Source organism: Leuresthes tenuis, unplaced genomic scaffold (genome assembly GCF_036924035.1).
Source record: "Leuresthes tenuis unplaced genomic scaffold, fLeuTen1.0.hap1 SCAF_1, whole genome shotgun sequence".
NCBI classification, from domain to species: Eukaryota; Metazoa; Chordata; class Actinopteri; order Atheriniformes; family Atherinopsidae; genus Leuresthes; species Leuresthes tenuis.
In genome coordinates, this window is record NW_027325355.1 from 5,088,155 (window position 1) to 5,102,989 (window position 14,835).

Genomic DNA, 14,835 nt, shown 5'->3' on the forward strand with positions numbered 1-14,835 from the left:
GCACATTTTTGACAGATATTTTTGCTTACGGCCACACCACCCTGAATATACCCGACCTCGTCTGATCTCGGAAGCCAAGCAGGGTTGGGCCTGGTTAGTACTTGGATGGGAGACTGCTTGGGAATACCAGGTGCTGTAAGCTTTTTCTCTTCTCTCTACCACCTGCATGTCTTTTGTTGCAACGTCTGATCACCCTGTGACACATGAGGAAGTTGGTCATCTTCAGCTGCTGCTGCTTTGTTGGCAGACACGAAGTGATCTGAGAGTCTCAGTTTCCGCTGGAGAGAATAATCACGACAGGGAAGAAGATCTGCCCAATACGCATCAGCCTTTCTCTGCAATTATCTGGTTAAATAGACGAACTGTATTAATCCAGTACCTATATAATGCACATTTGTTACAGACATTGTTGCTTACGGCCACACCACCCTGAATATACCCAACCTCGTCTGATCTTGGAAGCCAAGCAGGGTTGGGCCTGGTTAGTACTTGGATGGGAGACTGGTTGGGAATACCAGGTGCTGTAAGCTTTTTCTCTTCTCTCTACCATCTGCATGTCTTTTGTTGCAATGTCTGATCACCCTGTGACACATGAGGAAGTTGGTCATCTTCAGCTGCTGCTGCTTTGTTGGCAGACACGAAGTGATCTGAGAGTCTCAGTTTCAACTGAAGGTAATAATCACATCAGGGATGAAGATGTGCCCACTACATATCAGCCTTTCTCGGCAATTATCTGGTTACATAGAGTAACCGTATGATTCCAGTACCTATATAATGCACATTTTTCACAGATATTGTTGCTTACGGCCACACCACCCTGAATATGCCCGACCTCGTCTGATCTTGGAAGCCAAGCAGGGTTGGGCCTGGTTAGTACTTGGATGGGAGACCGGTTGGGAATACCAGGTGCTGTAAGCTTTTTCTCTTCTCTCTACCACCTGCATGTCTTTTGTTGAAACGTCTGATCACCCTGTGACACACGAGGAAGTTGGTCATCTTCAGCTGCTGCTGCTTTGTTGGGAGACACGAAGTGATCTGACATTCTCAGTTTCAACTGCAGATAATAATCACGACAGGGAAGAAGATGTGCCCACTACAAGTTAGCCTTTCTCTGCAATTATCTGGTTACATAGAGGAACTGTATGATTCCAGTACCTATATAATGCACATTTGTCACAGATATTGTTGCTTACGGCCACACCACCCTGAATATGCCCGACCTCGTCTGATCTTGGAAGCCAAGCAGGGTTGGGCCTGGTTAGTACTTGGATGGGAGACCGGTTGGGAATACCAGGTGCTGTAAGCTTTTTCTCTTCTCTCTACCATCTGCATGTCTTTTGTTGCAATGTCTGATCACCCTGTGACACATGAGGAAGTTGGTCATCTTCAGCTGCTGCTGCTTTGTTGGCAGACACGAAGTGATCTGAGAGTCTCAGTTTCAACTGAAGGTAATAATCACATCAGGGATGAAGATGTGCCCACTACATATCAGCCTTTCTCGGCAATTATCTGGTTACATAGAGTAACCGTATGATTCCAGTACCTATATAATGCACATTTTTCACAGATATTGTTGCTTACGGCCACACCACCCTGAACACGCCCATTTTTCTGATGAGCAACAGGTGTGGGAGCCACAGAGTGCAGCAGCAGGTCTGAGGAGCTCTCGCTCCAATTGTTTGCTGAGTGTTTTTGTCTTTCCTTCCTTTCTTTTGTGTGTTTTTCCAGCAATATTGATATAGATCTTGATTCTTTTTCTGTGTGGGGATTATCCCTCCCCATCAGCGCAGGCGGTGGGGAGGCGCTTTTTGTTCTGTTTTGTTTTTCAGATGGATGATTTGGTGGGGTCAGTGGACCGGCGAGACGAGACAATGGACAAGTTAACTGGGAAAATGGTGACAGAGAAGGATATAGGAGAGGCTTCCTATAAAAAAGAGCTGACAATGGTCATAGATATTGAGGGGCCAGAGAAGGTGACAATTATTAACCTTCTGAGGACGATACGCATGCTGTGCGGAGGAATTCTGGGGTGTAGGCCCTTGGGGCCAACATCCTATGAAATCACTCTAAGCAACGAAATAGCAAGAGACAAATTAATGGATGGCTTCAAGATGGGAGCAATGGTGGTAACGGGGAGGAAACTGGTAAATGATGAACTGATCGTCTCTTTTCTAAATTTACCAGCATATGTTTCGGATCAGGAGATCTTGGAGAAATTGCGAGGATGGGGAGTGGAAGCAGTATCCAAAATAAAGAGGAGAATGTGGCCTGGAACATCGATTGTGGATGGCACAAGGTTTGTCAGGGTGAGATTCACAGATGCAGTACAGTCGCTGCCATACTCTGCAAAATTCAACACGGCCAACGGACACCACTTCTTCAGGGTCATACACGATAGACAGGTAAAGGTATGCCGATTATGTTTGCAGCCGGGACATATTGTCCGAGAATGCCCAGAATTTGTGTGCCACAAATGTGGTGGTCAAGGGCACTATGCCAGGGAGTGTGTTGAGGGAGGAGAGCGATGTATAGTCTGCTGCAACCCGTTAACAAACTGTGTGTGTGCTAGTGCAAGTGAGGAGGATGGACAAGACTCAACGGGAGATGAAGAATCTGATGGGCTGGGGGAGGTGGATCTGGAGGTTAGTGAGCCTCCGGGAGTGAAAACTACCCCAGACTCCCTGATATATTCCGCTGGGCAGGCTCCAGAAGTTGGGGGGACTCGAAAAATGGGTCCTGCCTGCGATCTGGCGGGGGGAGCCCGAAAAATGGGCTCTACCCTGGACACCAAGGACCAGGCTGTGGAGCTGGCACAGGGAGGGGCTCAGGTAAGCTCACATACTAAATATAGAGGCGAAAAAACAAGTGAAGAATATGCAACCGACTCAGTGGCTACTTCGAAAAGAAGTGAACGGAGGCAGCAAACGCCCGAGCTGGGGAGTGAGCCCCTCCCAGATACATGTTTATCGCCTATGGGCCCAAGCGAAACCCCCCCCAGCTCAAGCTTGGAGATAGATCGCCAGCTACTGACGGCAAGAAAAAGGGCACCTTTGGAGAGAGTCGGTCAAAAAGTGCGGAAAAAACTAAAATGAAGGGTTTGGCCAGATAAGTAGACTGTACATCTCCCTTTTCCTTATGCTCACTATCTTTTCACAAAATGTGGCGGGGCTGAGGAACGAAAAGAGGATGGAGGAGTTCTTCCTGAGTGTAGATTGTGATATAGTTGTGTTGCAAGAAACTAACTGGGATGGTGATATACTAGCAAAAATAGAGAAATTATGGGTAGGCAGCATTTATATCTCAAATGGAGTAAATAAATGTTGTGGGGTGGCTGTATTAATAAAAAATAGCAAGTTATTTAAAGATATAAAAGAAATACATAGAGATGACCAGGGTAGGCAATTAATATTAGACCTAAATTATAAAAATAATATTATTAGACTGATAAATAGCTATGCCCCCAACATTGAAACGGAGAGAAAGAGGTATTTTGAAAATCTAAAGGGATTCATAAGCACCAACACGATCCTAATAGGAGATTTGAATGTGGCACTCTCACGACTAGATGTCTCGGCGGCAAATGTTTTTAAAAATGACAGCAGCAGAAGAGCTTTATTGAATATAATGAATGAAAATGATCTAATTGATATCTGGAGATTATTAAATAAAGACAAGGTAGCTTTTTCAAGGAAGAGCGTAATCAAAGGAATATTGAAGCAAACTAGAATAGATCTATGCTTAATAAGTAGAAATATTGTTCAATGGATAAATACAATTGATTATGGAAGCAGCCATATTAGTGACCATGGTCCGATCATTTTAACGTTGAAGGACCGCCAAGTCACAAATAAGTTTAATCTATGGTGCTTAAATAATAGTTTACTTGAAGATAGTAAATATATAAATATCATTAATAAACAACTAGATTATATAAATGAAGAAGTGGACATAATACAGGAACCTTTAGAATGGTGGGAACACGTTAAAACAAGATTGAAAACAAAAACGATTCATTACTGTATCAATAAGAAGTGGGAAGAAAATAGGGTAGAGAGGCAACTGAAGAAGGACATAAATAAAGAACAGGTAAGGTTGGATGATGATCCCAGCCGGGATACATACAAACTGTCTCTCTTGATGAAGCGCCTGGACGATTTGGGCAGGAGGAAATGTCAAGGGGCTTGCGTAAGGGCAAGGGTGCAGCATTGGGTGGAGGGGGAAAAATCGACAGCATTCTTCTTGGGATTGGAGAAGAGAAACAAAAATAGGTCCATAATAACTTCCTTACTGAATGACCAAGAGGTGGAGGTGTGCGAGGAGGGAGACATGATGGAGGTCAGTCGGCTGTTTTATCAAAGACTCTTTAGCTCTGACACACTAGATAGAACTCACGCGGATCATCTGTTCTCACTAATTAAAAACAAATTAACTAAGGAAGAAGCCCAGATAACTGACAATAAAATATTCAAATTAGAAGTTGAGGGGGCAATAATGTCATTAGGGAACAACAAGAGTCCGGGACGGGATGGGATGACAACTGAATTCTATAAAACTTTCAGTGATAAATTGGTACCGATTCTGACGAAAATCTATACAGAAATAACGGAAAATAAAAACATAGTTATACCTAGAACATTTAATGAGGGAATAATTAAATTAATATATAAAAATAACGGAGATAGAAATAACTTGAATAATTATAGACCGATAAGCTTGTTAAATACGGATTATAAAATATTTATGAAAATACTGGCTAATAGAATCAAACCCATAATGCCACATATAATAAATAAAAACCAGGCCTACAGTGTACCGAGTCGGACAATATATGACACCATACTGACCGCAAAGGAGACGCTAAGGCTCCTGCAGGAGAGTGGCGGGTATTTCCTGAACCTGGACTTCGAGAAGGCATTCGATAGAGTCGAGCATGAGTACCTTTGGGGGGTCTTGAAGGCCTTTGGGTTCGGGAACAGATTCGTCGGCTGGGTGCGGACCCTCTACAATTCGGCAACGAGTAGGGTAAGTCTGAATGGAAACCTGACGGACCCCGTCCGGCTGTGGCGATCGGTGAGACAGGGGTGTCCGCTCTCCTCTCTGCTGTTCACCTTGGCTGTGGAGCCGCTAGCCTGTTTAATAGATGGGGATCCTGATGTCCGGGGGGTTCTCTCCTCCGGAGGAGGACAGATAAAGCTCCTCCAGTTCGCTGACGACACTACGTTGGTAGCAGCCGACCCCAAGAGCCTAACTCTGGCTCTGGGGTTGGTGGATTTCTTCTGCAAAGCGACTGGAGGCAAGCTGAATCTGTCCAAATCTGGCTTGCTGTGCTGCGGAGCTGCGGCCGCTCCGCCGCAGCTCTCCCAGGTATGTTTGATAGATGGCCCCTTCAAGTTTTTGGGAGTGTACCTGGGGGTGGACGAGCAGCTTGCGGCGGAGAGATCATGGTCTGCGGTCACAGGGAGGATAGAGAACACCTTAAGCCTCTGGAGGATGAGGGCCCTCGGGCATAGGGGAAGAGTGGTTGTCGCCAACGCGCTGGCGGTTACTAAGCTTTACCATACCCTGCATGTCCATGCCGCGCCGCGGAGTGTGTTGACCGCCCTGAACCGGTCATTCAATAATTTCATCTGGAAAGGTAAGAGAATCATGGTGTCGCATAACACTCTCATTGGTGGTAAGAAAAACGGCGGTCTCAACCTCGTGGACATAGACACGAAACGACTGGCTTTTAGATTGCGACTGCTAACAAAACTCTTCAATAATCCGGACCTGCATCTTTGGCATGAAGCTTTAGGGCGGTCAATAAACTCCTGCGGGCGGCATGGCATGTTTAACCTATGTCAAGTTCTCCCATCAACGAGCCTCTGTCACCTTGATCCTTTCTGGGCTGAGGTGATGGAGGCTTGGCAGGCATTCCGACCAGGTCTGGACGGTAAGATTCAACATCTCGGACAGCTTTTGCGGCAGCCGCTCTTCCACAACCCAGATCTGCAGCAGGCAGGGCGGCCATTTAGGTGCGCGGCTCTGGAGAGAGGAGGAGTCGACACCTTTGGGACTGTCTTGGATCGGCACGGCAGGTTGGATCTGGTTCGTGTTGAGAATACTCTAAGAAAAGAAAACATCATACATAGGAAAGAGGTGGTGAGGAGGGTGTGCGCCCAGCTGGCAGAGAATGTACCTCCAGACTGGCTGCTCGTGCTCGGCTCTGTGGTGCAGTCATCAAGACTGGTAAGTGGGCCAACCTTTGTCTGTAATTATGGGGATAGAGTTTTAAATTTTGGGGAATTGAACACGAAACAAATATATAACTTGTTTCTGCGCAAAATTGTAAAAGCACCAGCTGCTACTAGACAGTGGAGGATGATTTTTGAGCATATAACGACAAAGACAATCTGGAAGACAATAGCTAGCCCGTTAATTCCACCCTCGGTCTTTAACACCGATTTCAAAATGAGGCACAGGATAATGTATACAGCAATTATTCTCCATCAAATCAACAAAAACAGGTGGTCAAGGGACTGTCCGGCGTGTGAATCCCATCCGGAGACGATACAGCACATCTTCCTGGAGTGTCCAGCTTCGAGGAGCTTTCGCGATCACCTGTGGGCACTAATCACTGAGAAATGTAACCTCCGACCAGTGGGAACATTAAGGGACCAAATGCAGCTCTTCGGGCTCTTCACCCAAACACCCAGCAATGTTAATTCAGTCTTGGTAAATTTCTTACTTTCAGTTGCTAAACACGCCTTGTACATTTGCAGGTGCGATCTATTGTTTGAAAAAAAGAAAAACAATTCTTGGTCCCTTTTTGTTGGTCTGGTGGAATGGTATTTAAGATCTCTCTTTATGGTTAAAAGGGAGGTATTCATGGAGTCGTTTCTCCCGAATAACTGTTTTGTTGTAGTTGACAATGGAGATCTAAGTTTGAATTTTTGAATATCGTGTGACAGTGTTGTAAAACTACCTTTTTGTATTTTTCTAATAAATAAAAAAAAAAAAAAAAAAAAACATGCCCGACCTCGTCTGAGCTCGGAAGCCAAGCAGGGTTGGGCTTGGTTAGTACTTGGATGGGAGACTGCTTGGGAATACCAGGTGCTGTAAGCTTTTTCTCTTCTCTCTACCAGCTGCATGTCTTTTGTTGCAACGTCTGATCACCCTGTGACACATGAGGAAGTTGGTCATCTTCAGCTGCTGCTGCTTTGTTGGCAGACACAAAGTGATCTGAGAGTCTCAGTTTCAACTGCAGGTAATAATCACATCAGGGATTAAGATGTGCCCACTACAAGTTAGCCTTTCTCGGCAATGATCTGGTTACATCGAGGAACTGTATGATTCCAGTACCTATATAATGCACATTTGTGACAGATGTTGTTTCTTACGGCCAAACCACCCTGAATATGCCCAACCTCGTCTGATCTCGGAAGCCAAGCAGGGTTGGGCCTTGTTAGTACTTGGATGGGAGACCGCTTGGGAATACCAGGTGCTGTAAGCTTTTTCTCTTCTCTCTAGCACCTGCATGTCTTTTGTTGCAACGTCTGATCACCCTGTGACACATGAGGAAGTTGGTCATCTTCAGCTGCTGCTGCTTTGTTGGCAGACACAAAGTGATCTGAGAGTCTCAGTTTCAACTGCAGGTAATAATCACATCAGGGATTAAGATGTGCCCACTACAAGTTAGCCTTTCTCGGCAATGATCTGGTTACATCGAGGAACTGTATGATTCCAGTACCTATATAATGCACATTTGTGACAGATGTTGTTTCTTACGGCCACACCACCCTGAATATGCCCGACCTCGTCTGATCTCGGAAGCCAAGCAGGGTTGGGCCTGGTTAGTACTTGGATGGGAGACCGCTTGGGAATACCAGGTGCTGTAAGCTTTTTCTCTTCTCTCTAGCACCTGCATGTCTTTTGTTGCAACGTCTGATCACCCTGTGACACATGAGGAAGTTGGTCATCTTCAGCTGCTGCTGCTTTGTTGGCAGACACAAAGTGATCTGAGAGTCTCAGTTTCAACTGCAGGTAATAATCACATCAGGGATTAAGATGTGCCCACTACAAGTTAGCCTTTCTCGGCAATTATCTGTTTACATAGAGGAACCGTATGATTCCAGTACCTATAAAATGCACATTGTTCACAGATATTATTGCTTACGGCCACACCACCCTAAACATGCCCAACCTCGTCTGATCTCGGAAGCCAAGCAGGGTTGGGCCTTGTTATTACTTGGATGGCAGACTACTTGGGAATACCAGGTGCTGTAAGCTTTTTCTCTTCTCTCGACCACCTGCTTGTCTTTTGTTGCAACGCCTGATCACCCTGTGACACATGAAGAACTTGCTCATCTTCGGCTGCTGCTGCTTTGTTGGCAGAAACGAAGTGATCTGAGAGTCTCAGTTTCAACTGCTGGTAATAATCACATCAGGGATGAAGATGTGCCCACTACATATCAGCCTTTCTCGGCAATTATCTGGTTACATAGAGTAACCGTATGATTTCAGTACCTATATAATGCACATTTGTGACAGACATTGTTACTTACGTCTACACCACCCTGAATATGCCCGACCTCGTCTGATCTAGGAAGCCAAGCAGGTTTGGGCCTGGTTAGTACTTGGATGGGAGACCGCTTGCGAATACCAGGTGCTGTAAGCTTTTTCTCTTCTCTCTACCACTTGCATGTCTTTTGTTGCAACGTCTGATCACCCTGTGACACATGAGGAAGTTGGTCATCTTCAGCTGCTGCTGCTTTGTTTGCAGACACGAAGTGATCTGAGAGTCTCAGTTTCAACTGCTGGTAATAATCACATCAGGGATGAAGATGTGCCCACTACATATCAGCCTTTCTCGGCAATTATCTGGTTACATAGAGTAACCGTATGATTCCAGTACCTATATAATGCACATTTGTGACAGACATTGTTGATTACGGCTACACCACCCTGAATATACCCGACCTTGTCTGATCTAGGAAGCCAAGCAGGTTTGGGCCTGGTTAGTACTTGGATGGGAGACCGCTTGCGAATACCTAGTGCTGTAAGCCTTTTATCTTCTCTCTACCACCTGCATGTCTTTTGTTGCAACGTCTGATCACCCTGTGACACATGAGGAAGTTGGTCATCTTCAGCTGCTGCTGCTTTGTTGGCAGACACGAAGTGATCTGAGAGTCTCAGTTTCAACTGGAGAGAATAATCACGACAGGGAAGAAGATGTGCCCACTACGCATCAGCCTTTCTCGGCAATTATCTGGTTACATAGAGGAACTGTATGAATCCAGTACCTATATAATGCACATTTGTCACAAACATTGTTGCTTACGGCCACACCACCCTGAACATGCCCGACCTCGTTTGATCTCGGAAGCCAAGCAGGGTTGGGCCTGGTTAGTACTTGGATGGGTGACTACTTGGGAATACCAGGTGCTGTAAGCTTTTTCTCTTCTCTCTACCACCTGCATGTCTTTTGTTGCAACGTCTGATCACCCTGTGACACATGAGGAAGTTAGTCATCTTCAGCTGCTGCTGCTGCTTTGTTTGCAGACACGAAGTGATCTGAGAGTCTCAGTTTCAACTGCAGGTAATAATCACATCAGGGATGAAGATGTGCCCACTACATATCAGCCTTTCTCTGCAATTATCTGGTTACAAAGAGTAACCGTATGATTCCAGTACCTATATAATGCACATTGGTGACAGCCATCGTTGCTTACGGCCACACCACCCTGAATATGCCAGACCTCGTCTGATCTCGGAAGACAAGCAGGGTTGGGCCTGGTTAGTACTTGGATGTGAGACCGCTTGGGAATACCAGGTGCTGTAAGCTTTTTCTCCTCTCTCTACCACTTGCATGTCTTTTGTTGCAACGTCTGATCACCCTGTGACACATGAGGAAGTTGGTCATCTTCAGCTGCTGCTTCTTTGTTTGCAGACACGAAGTGATCTGAGAGTCTCAGTTTCAACTGCTGGTAATAATCACATCAGTGATGAAGATATGCCCACTACATATCAGCCTTTCTCGGCAATTATCTGGTTACATAGAGTAACCGTATGATTCCAGTACCTATATAATGCACATTTGTGACAGACATTGTTGCTTACGGCTACACCACCCTGAATATGCCCGACTTTGTCTGATCTAGGAAGACAAGCAGGGTTGGGCCTGGTTAGTACTTGGATGTGAGACCGCTTGGGAATACCAGGTGCTGTAAGCTTTTTCTCTTCTCTCTACCACTTGCATGTCTTTTGTTGCAACGTCTGATCACCCTGTGACACATGAGGAAGTTGGTCATCTTCAGCTGCTGCTGCTTTGTTGGGAGACACGAAGTGATCTGAGAGTCTCAGTTTCCGCTGGAGAGAATAATCACGACAGAGAAGAAGATGTGCCCAATACGCATCAGCCTTTCTCGGCAATTATCTGGTTACATAGAGGAACTGTATGATTCCAGTATCTATATAATGCACATTTGTCACAGACATTGTCGCTTACGGCCACACCACCCTGAAAATACCTGACCTCGTCTGATCTCGGAAGCCAAGCAGGGTTGGGACTGGTTAGTACTTGGATGGTAGACTGCTTGGCAATACCAGGTGCTGTAAGCTTTTTCTCTTCTCTCTACCCCCTGCATGTCTTTTGTTGCAACGTCTGATCACCCTGTGACACATGAGGAAGTTGGTCATCTTCAGCTGCTGCTGCTTTGTTGGCAGACACGAAGTGATCTGAGAGTCTCAGTTTCAACTGCAGATAATAATCACATCAGGGAAGAAGATGTGCCCACTACAAGTCAGCCTTTCTCGGCAATTATCTGGTTACATAGAGGAACTGTATGATTCCAGTACCTATATAATGCACATTTTTCACAGACATTGGTGCTTATGGCCACACCACCCTGAACATGCCCGACCTCGTCTGATCTCGGAAGCCAAGCTGGGTTGGGCCTGGTTAGTACTTGGATAGGAGACCGCTTGGGAATACCTGGTGCTGTAAGCTCTTTCTCTTCTCTCTACCACCTGCATGTCTTTTGTTGCAACGTCTGATCACCCTGTGACACATGAGGAAGTTGGTCATCTGCAGCTGCTGCTGCTTTGTTGGCAGACACGAAGTGATCTGAGAGTCTCAGTTTCAACTGCAGGTAATAATCACATCAGGGATGAAGATGTGCCCACTACATATCAGCCTTTCTCGGCAATTATCTGGTTACATAGAGGAACCGTATGATTCCAGTACCTATATAATGCACATTGTTCACAGCTGTTGTTGCTTACGGCCACACCACCCTGATTATGCCCGACCTCGTCTGATCTCGGAAGCCAAGCAGGGTTTGGCCTGGTTAGTACTTGGATGGGAGACTCCTTGGGAATACCAGGTGCTGTAAGTTTTTTCTCTTCTCTCTACCACCTGCATGTCTTTTGTTGCAACGTCTGATCACCCTGTGACACATGAGGAAGTTGGTCATCTTCAGCTGCTGCTGCTTTGTTGGCAGACACGAAGTGATCTGAGAGTCTCAGTTTCAACTACAGATAATAATCACATCAGGGATCAAGATGTGCCCACTACAATTTAGCCTTTCTCGGCAATTATCTGGTTACATCGAGGAACTGTATGATTCGAGTAGCTATATAGTGCACATTTATCACAGACATTGTTGATTAAGGCCACACCACCCTGAAAATACCCGACCTCGTCTGATCTCGGAAGCCAAGCAGGGTTGGGCCTGGTTAGTACTTGGATGGGAAACTGCTTGGGAATACCAGGTGCTGTAAGCTTTTTCTCTTCTCACTACCCCCTGCATGTTTTTGTTGCAACGTCTGATCACCCTGTGAAACATGAGGAAGTTGGTCATCTTCAGCTGCTGCTGCTTTGTTGGCAGACACGAAGTGATCTGAGAGTCTCAGTTTCCGCTGGAGAGAATAATCACGACAGGGAAGAAGATGTGCCCAATACGCATCAGCCTTTCTCGGCAATTATCTGGTTACATAGAGGAACTGTATGATTCCAGTACCTATATAATGCACATTTGTGACAGACATTGTTGCTTACGTCCACACCACCCTGAATATGCCCGACCTCGTCTGATCTCGGAAGCCAAGGAGGGTTGGGCCTGGTTAGTACTTGGATGGGAGACCGCTTGGGAATACCAGGTGCTGTAAGCTTCTTCTCTTCTCTCTACCACCTGCATGTCTTTTGTTGCAACGTCTGATTACCCTGTGACACATGAGGAATTTGGTCATCTTCAGCTGCTGCTGCTTTATTGGCAGACACGAAGTGATCTGAGAGTCTCAGTTTCAGCTGGAGAGAATTATCATGTCAGGGAAGAAGATGTACCCACTACGCATCAGCCTTTCTCGGCAATTATGTGGTTACATAGAGGAACCGTATGATTCCAGTACCTATATAATGCACATTTGTCACAGACATTGTTGACGTTAATAAGTTTAACTTATTAAACAGGCGCCGGTTGTGTCCGTGTTGCATGAGTAAACATTTCAGACAAGGGGCGGAGCTACCAGCCATCAAACACCTACGTCATGTTCCTGTGGAACCCAGGAAAGACCTCGGAGAAGGAGCTAAAATGGATCCAGGAACTGAGTGCTGTGGTCCCTGGTTCCTGTATGTCCGAATGCACGAAAAAACGGCCCTATTTCTGAAAAGGTTATAGGAACTGCAAAAGGTTCCTACAGTGGGAATGCACCTAATGTGTTCTTTGCTCCACTTCTGCTACTCTTAAAACATACGTTAAAGACAGCAAGGGTTATGATCTTCTTCGTTGTGTATGACGAGGTTTCTCAAAGACAATGAAAACACTTCCTCGTAGACATATTCGCTGTTCTGAACAGCCAATCAGAGCGGACTCAACAATAGCCAAGACAACGTTTCTGACAGTTGAATTGTACTGGAGTCCACTGGAGTCCAACAATGGTAACAGGGATCAAGCACCAAAAATACAAGAGCGAGAGACGTTCATTGGAGCTCCAAACGTGTCTGATGGACTACTGTTTGGTGTCTCAGGTCCCAAAGATACTTGAATTAGAAACTGAAGGCCAAACTACACACTGTTAGGTTTAAGCTTTAACATTTGTATCAGCCAGTAAACCAGTTGGGTTGTGTGTTTTTATAAAAAGTGTCACTTAAACTGTGATCTGTCACATTCTGAGCCTGGATAGCTCAGTCGGTAGAGCATCAGACTTTTAATCTGAGGGTCCAGGGTTCCAGTCCCTGTTCAGGTGATACTACCTCTGAAAATATAATGGTTACTATCATTGCAGTATCTTATACTTCTGTGAATGCAGAGAACAACTCTACACTGGTCACTTTAAAGCCAATAGGTGCATTTGGACAGAGATTTCTTAGAACTGTCCACCTCCAATTTAGCTATAAGAACTGCCCTTCCCCAGTGGAACTGTTTCATTTTGCATTCGCACATGAGTAACGGACCTTGATCGGGACTGATGTGACGCAACCGTCTGCGACAGACGTGTTACTTTAGCGTCACTCAACAACAAAACCCGCGAAAAGTAAGAAGAGAAGAAAACAACACCACCAAGAAGCTAACATGGAGAGAGAGGAGGCCACCGTGTTCGTGGTCTGCATGACGGTGATATTAATCATTGACGATCACATCAGGTGTCTAAGATGGAGGCTGGAAGAGCACACAGCGAGAGTCAGGAGACGAAGAATCCAGCAGCGGGCGATACTTCTTCGTTTCATGGAGGAAAGAAGGAGAGCAGAGCGCAGCAGACAAAGGAGACAATGTCTAAGTTTAACTTATTAAACAGGCGCCGGTTGTGTGCGTGTCGTATGAGTAAATATTTCAGACAAGGGGCAGAGCTACCAGCCATCAAACACCTACGTCATGTTCCTGTGGAACCCAGAAAAGTCCTCGGAGAAGGAGCTAAAATGGTTCTAGGAACTGAGGGCCGTGGTCCCTAGTTCCTGTATGTCCGAATGCACGAAAAAACGGCCCTATTCCTGAAAAGGTTATAGGAACTGCAAAAGGTTCCTACAGTGGGAATGCTTCTTTGCTCCACTTCTGCTACTCTTAAAACATACGTTAAAGACAGCAAGGGTTATGATCTTCTTCGTTGTGTATGACGAGGTTTCTCAAAGACAATGAAAACCCTTCCTTGTAGACATATTCGCTGTGCTGAACAGCCAGTGTGAGAGGACTCTTCACCAAAAAGCCAAGACAACGTTTCTGACAGTTGAATCGTACTGGAGTCCGCTGGAGTCCAACAACGGTAACTGGGATCAAGCACCAAAAATACAAGAGCCAGAGACGTTCATTGAGGCTCCAAACGTGTCTGATGGACGACTGTTTGGTGTCTAAGGTCCCAAAGATGCTTGAATTAGAAACTGAAGGCCAAACTACACACTGTTAGGTTTAAGCTTTAACATTTGTATCAGCCAGTAAACCAGTTGGGTTGTGTGTTTTTATAAAAAGTGTCATTTAAACTGTGATCTGTCACATTCAGAGCCTGGATAGCTCAGTCGGTAGAGCATCAGACTTTTAATCTGAGGGTCCAGGGTTCCAGTCCCTGTTCAGGCGATGCTACCTCTGAATATGTCATGGTTACTATCATTGCATTATTCTACACTTTGGGACTGATGTGACGCAACAGACATCCAACTTTAGCGCCACTGAACAACAAAACTCGCAAAAAGTAAGGAGAGAAGAAAACAACACCACCAAGAAGCTAACATGGAGAGCGAGGAGGCCACCGTGTTTATGCATTGCATGACAGCGATATTAATCATAGACGATCACATCAGGATTCTAAGATGGAGGCTGGAAGAGCACACAGCGAGAGTCAGGAGACGAAGTATCCAGCAGCGGGCGA

The 14,835-nt window shown here is 45.6% G+C and overlaps 2 protein-coding genes, 9 non-coding genes and 10 pseudogenes across 13 annotated transcripts in view; 20 read left to right on the forward strand and 1 right to left on the reverse strand.

The window, feature by feature from the left end:
* Window positions 1-14,835, reverse strand: part of LOC140294513 (protein NLRC3-like) — a 1,060,349-nt gene that overhangs the window by 850,185 nt on the left and 195,329 nt on the right. The gene's annotated exons all lie outside the window — the stretch shown is intronic.
* The window catches only part of LOC140265576 (uncharacterized), a 180,399-nt gene that overhangs the window by 127,055 nt on the left and 38,509 nt on the right, over window positions 1-14,835 (forward strand). The gene's annotated exons all lie outside the window — the stretch shown is intronic.
* On the forward strand, window positions 24-142 carry LOC140300026 (5S ribosomal RNA). Its single transcript, XR_011914790.1, has one exon. It is a non-coding gene; the product is annotated as a 5S ribosomal RNA (ribosomal RNA).
* Window positions 412-530, forward strand: LOC140297547 (5S ribosomal RNA). Its single transcript, XR_011913273.1, has one exon. It is a non-coding gene; the product is annotated as a 5S ribosomal RNA (ribosomal RNA).
* LOC140297454 (5S ribosomal RNA) lies at window positions 800-918 on the forward strand. The gene has a single exon (XR_011913187.1). It is a non-coding gene; the product is annotated as a 5S ribosomal RNA (ribosomal RNA).
* On the forward strand, window positions 1,188-1,306 carry LOC140297455 (5S ribosomal RNA). The gene has a single exon (XR_011913188.1). It is a non-coding gene; the product is annotated as a 5S ribosomal RNA (ribosomal RNA).
* Window positions 7,374-7,492, forward strand: LOC140309877 (5S ribosomal RNA; annotated as a pseudogene).
* Window positions 7,762-7,880, forward strand: LOC140302608 (5S ribosomal RNA). Its single transcript, XR_011915066.1, has one exon. It is a non-coding gene; the product is annotated as a 5S ribosomal RNA (ribosomal RNA).
* On the forward strand, window positions 8,150-8,268 carry LOC140295790 (5S ribosomal RNA; annotated as a pseudogene).
* On the forward strand, window positions 8,538-8,656 carry LOC140293096 (5S ribosomal RNA; annotated as a pseudogene).
* LOC140294694 (5S ribosomal RNA) lies at window positions 8,926-9,044 on the forward strand (annotated as a pseudogene).
* Window positions 9,314-9,432, forward strand: LOC140267151 (5S ribosomal RNA). Its single transcript, XR_011907193.1, has one exon. It is a non-coding gene; the product is annotated as a 5S ribosomal RNA (ribosomal RNA).
* LOC140300749 (5S ribosomal RNA) lies at window positions 9,705-9,823 on the forward strand (annotated as a pseudogene).
* LOC140292641 (5S ribosomal RNA) lies at window positions 10,093-10,211 on the forward strand (annotated as a pseudogene).
* Window positions 10,481-10,599, forward strand: LOC140288646 (5S ribosomal RNA; annotated as a pseudogene).
* On the forward strand, window positions 10,869-10,987 carry LOC140299034 (5S ribosomal RNA). The gene has a single exon (XR_011914620.1). It is a non-coding gene; the product is annotated as a 5S ribosomal RNA (ribosomal RNA).
* LOC140299265 (5S ribosomal RNA) lies at window positions 11,257-11,375 on the forward strand (annotated as a pseudogene).
* LOC140300206 (5S ribosomal RNA) lies at window positions 11,645-11,763 on the forward strand (annotated as a pseudogene).
* Window positions 12,032-12,150, forward strand: LOC140299334 (5S ribosomal RNA; annotated as a pseudogene).
* trnak-uuu (transfer RNA lysine (anticodon UUU)) lies at window positions 13,152-13,224 on the forward strand. Its single transcript has one exon. It is a non-coding gene; the product is annotated as a tRNA-Lys (tRNA).
* trnak-uuu (transfer RNA lysine (anticodon UUU)) lies at window positions 14,471-14,543 on the forward strand. The gene has a single exon. It is a non-coding gene; the product is annotated as a tRNA-Lys (tRNA).